A 4,451-nucleotide genomic window follows, 5' to 3' on the forward strand; every position below is an offset into this window, starting at 1 on the left:
ATCTTCCCACAAAGAAAGCTCCAGGGCTAGATGGATTCATTGGAAAATTATATCAAACATTTAAGAAGGAGATAATACCAATTTGATACACATTCTTCCAATAAACTGAAGAGGATGGTAATATTTTCTAACTCCTTATATTTGGCTGCTATTCTGATGCCAAACCACAAAATGTCTCAAGAGAGAAAACTCATAGGTCAACATTCCTCATAGACAGATTCAAACATTTTAAAAAGATCAAATTAGATTCAATAATTTGTAAAAGGAATAATTCATCACAACAAAATGGGTTTTCCTTTTAGGAATACAAGGTTGGTTTAACATTAAATATCAATCAATATTGAGTAGCATAAGCAAAAGCTGTATTTGTAGGGCAGTGAACTCCTAAAGTCCATTTCTCCACAAAAAACAGTGAAGAATAAACAAAATATGTCAAGATCAACTTTTTTTTAACCCTTGAAACTAATTGAAATCTTGTTACTTACCAGGGGAGTAATTACTACTACAACTATTACTACTAAATCTCTAAATCTCTGGCACTTTAACTTACACTATTTTTTCCCTTACCCAGTTTCCTATCTTGTTGGCAGGTTTGTTTTTGGTACTAGGGATTGAACCCGAAGGCACTTAATCATTGAGCCATATCCCCAGCCCTATTTAAATTTTTTATTTTGAGACAGGGTCTCTCTAAATTGCTTAGAGCCTTGCTAAGTTAGTGAGGCTGGGTTTGAATTTTCTTCTGCCTCAGCATCCAGAGCTGCTGAGATTATAGATGTGTGCCATCATGCCTGAATGGTTTTATTGATTGATTTTGATATTGGGGACTTGGTTCTGGGGCACAGGGGTTCTTTACCACTGAGAAATAGCCACAGCCCTTTTTATTTGAGACAGCATCATACTAAACTATGGAGGCTGGTCTTGAACTTGTGATTCACCTGCCTCAGCCTTGAAAGTCTCTAGGATTAGAAGCATGCACCACAGTGCCAGCTTGGTGGCAGCTTTAAAGATAATAATTCATTTTCCAGTATAGGTACCTAGTACCAGAGGGAGAATAATGGATATTATTCTCAAAGAACTGTGGTTTTGCTTAGGTGGCTACATGAAATGATAAATTATAGTGTTTTCCCTTCTTTTATCTAACTCAGAACTTTCTCAGAATGGAGGTGTTTGTTGAAAACATTTAGAAGCAATTTTATTACTGCCACTTGGGCCAAGACATAACAGTTGAAACAAACAAGAAAGCATCCAAAAAGCACAGAAAGACTAAGGAACAAGATGTTGTGACTGCAAATTGGTGTAACCAATATGGAAATCAGTATGGAGATTCCTTGGAAAACTTGGAATGGAACCACCATTTGACCCAGCTATCCTATTCCTTGGTTTATACCCAAAGGACTTGAAAACAGCATACTACCATGATGCAGCTACATCAATATTTTTAGCAGCACAATTCATAATAGCTAAATTGTGGAACCAATCTAGATGCCCTTCAGTAAATGAATGAATAAAGAAAACGTGGTATATATACACAATGGAATGTTACTGAGCATTGAAATAGAAATCATGACATTTGCAGGTAAATGGATGGAGTTTGACAATAATCATTTAAAGTGAAGTAAGCCATTCCTAAAAAAACAAATACTGAGTGTTTTCTCTGATATGTGGGTACTGATCCATAATATAGGGATGGTGGGGGGAGCATGGGAGGAATGGAGGAACTTTAGATCGGGCAAAGGGGAGGGAAGTTAAGGGAGGGGCATGGAAGTAGGAAAGATGATGGAATGAGATGGACATCATTAACCTAAGTACACATATGAAGACACAAAATGGTGTGACTCTACTTTGTGTACAACAGGAAACATGAAAAATTGTGTTCTATATGTATACTATGAATTGAAATGCATTCTGCTATCATGTATAATGAATTAGAATAAATAAATTAAAAAAAATAAAACCCTGTTTAAAACAGAAAAAGAAAAAGATGTTGTGGGGAATAAGAGCTGTGTAAAGGTCCCACATATTTCTGGGAATCTAAAAGGCCCAAGTTTTTTCCTTGGACAGAGTGTATATTTGGAAAACACCTTAGGAGATCCTAAGCTTTCTCCCCTGATTTTCAGGCTTCACATAATCAGGAAGTAAGGGCTAGTGCAGAGTTTTAAATAGAGTTGTTGAGTGAAGGTATGCTCAAAATACACAAAGTTCATTTTCAAAGGTGGGAGGTTTTGTTTATTTGCTTTTGTTCTTTAAACTTAAGGATACATCTATTCAATCATTAGTTGACCACTAAGCTAATGGAACATAGACATTAGTACCTACACATGATAACCAATAACAGACCTTCTAAAATTTGTTCAGAAAAGTCACTAAAGAAATGGAAGTAACTACAATAAGAAACTACAAATGATCCCCAACCAGATGGAAGAATCTGATTTCTAGAGTTGTCACATTATCGTAGGAAAACCATTTAATTTTCAATAAGTAAAGAAATAAGAAATTATGGCCCATGCACAGGAAAAAAAGAAGTTAACAGAAATTACTCATGAGGAAGCCCATGTAGTGGATGTTCTAGACAAAGACTTTAAATATTTTTTAAAAAGGTTCTCAGACAGCTAAAGGAAACCACTTACAAAGAACTAAAACAAACTGTTAAGAATGATGTCCTACCAAATAATGAATATCAACAAAGATACATAAATTGAGAAAGGAGTCAAATAGAGTCTTGATAACTGAGATGAAAAATTCACTATTGAAGTGTTAAATATCAGATTTGGTCTGGCAAAAGGAAGGTGAACCTTAAGATAGGTCAATTAAGATTATTTAGTTTGAGGGGTAGAAAGGAAAAAAGAATGAAGAAAAATGAACAGAGACTAAAAAATCTGTGAAACCATTCAGGCATACCAACATAGGCATAATTAGAATCCCAGGAAGAAAGAAAGAAAGATGAAGAATATTTAGAGAAATAATGGTTGAAAACATCTCAAATTTGACAAAAAACACAAATCTACTCATCTAAGAAACTCAAAAAATTTCAGACAAGAGTAAGTTAAAAGGAACTGAGGCATATAAAAATCAAGCTATTGAAAGACAAAAACAGAGAATCTTGAAAGTAGCAAGAGCAAGGTGATTTATCAAGTACAAGGGACACTCAATGAGATTAACAGCTCACTTTTTTTTTTAAAGAAATCATGACAGCCAGAAGGTACTGGGATGACATATACAAAGTATAGTAACAAAAAACTGTTTTCCAAGAATTCTATATCTGGAAAAATTGTCCCTTAAAAGTTAAGGGGAATCTGGGTGTAGAGGGGCATACCTGTAATCCTAGTGACTGAAAAGGCTGAGCCAGAAGGATCAGAAGTTCAAGGCCAGCCTCAGCAATTTAGTAAGACTATCTCAAGATTAAAAAACTACTGGGCTGTAGTTCAGTGGTAGAGAAGTTCAAGGCCAGCCTCAGCAATTTAGTAAGACTCTATCTCAAGATTAAAAAACTACTGGGCTGTAGTTCAGTGGTAGAGGGACACTGAACCAAAATCCAAGAACAACAACAACAACAACAACACACACACACACACAAAATAAATAAAGAAGTTAAGGGGAGTTTAAAACATTCCTAGATTAAAATGGAGAGAGTTCATCAGTAGTAACATGCCTTATAAGAAATGATATAAAGAGCCTTGCAGGCTGAAATGAAAGGATACTAAATAGTAACTTGAATCCACACAAAGAAATAAAAAATACTTATGAAAGTACTTTTTTTCAAACTCCTCATTTTTCTGAGTGATTTAAAAGACACCAGCATAAATAAAATAATTATAAATCTATGTTGATGTATACACAATGTATAAAGACATGTGACAGTAACAACATAAAAGGGGAAGAATGAGACCACCTAGGAGCAGTTTCATACACCATTGAACTAAGCTGGTAGTAATTCAAACTAGATTATTATAAATTAAGAAGTTGTAATATCAAGGTTAATTCTTAAGAAAGTAACTAAGATATATTTTATAAAATTAAAGGGGGAGGGAACAAAATAATATGATAAAAAATATTTAACACAAAAGAAATTAGTAGTAGAGATAGAGAAAAAAAGAAATAAGACACAAATAGCCACAGCCCTTTTTATTTGAGACAGCATCATACTAAACTATGGAGGCTGGTCTTGAACTTGTGATTCACCTGCCTCAGCCTTGAAAGTCTCTAGGATTAGAAGCATGCACCACAGTGCCAGCTTGGTGGCAGCTTTAAAGATAATAATTCATTTTCCAGTATAGGTACCTAGTACCAGAGGGAGAATAATGGATATTATTCTCAAGAAGCAAATAGCAAGATGACAGAAGTCCTTCTTTATTAGCAGTTGCATTAACTGTAACTGGAGTCAACTCTCCAATTTAAAGTGAGAAATTTTCAGAATGGGTAAAGCAAACAACATGATCCAACAATATATTGTC

Source organism: Urocitellus parryii, chromosome 4, assembly GCF_045843805.1.
Source record: "Urocitellus parryii isolate mUroPar1 chromosome 4, mUroPar1.hap1, whole genome shotgun sequence".
Taxonomy (NCBI): Eukaryota; Metazoa; Chordata; class Mammalia; order Rodentia; family Sciuridae; genus Urocitellus; species Urocitellus parryii.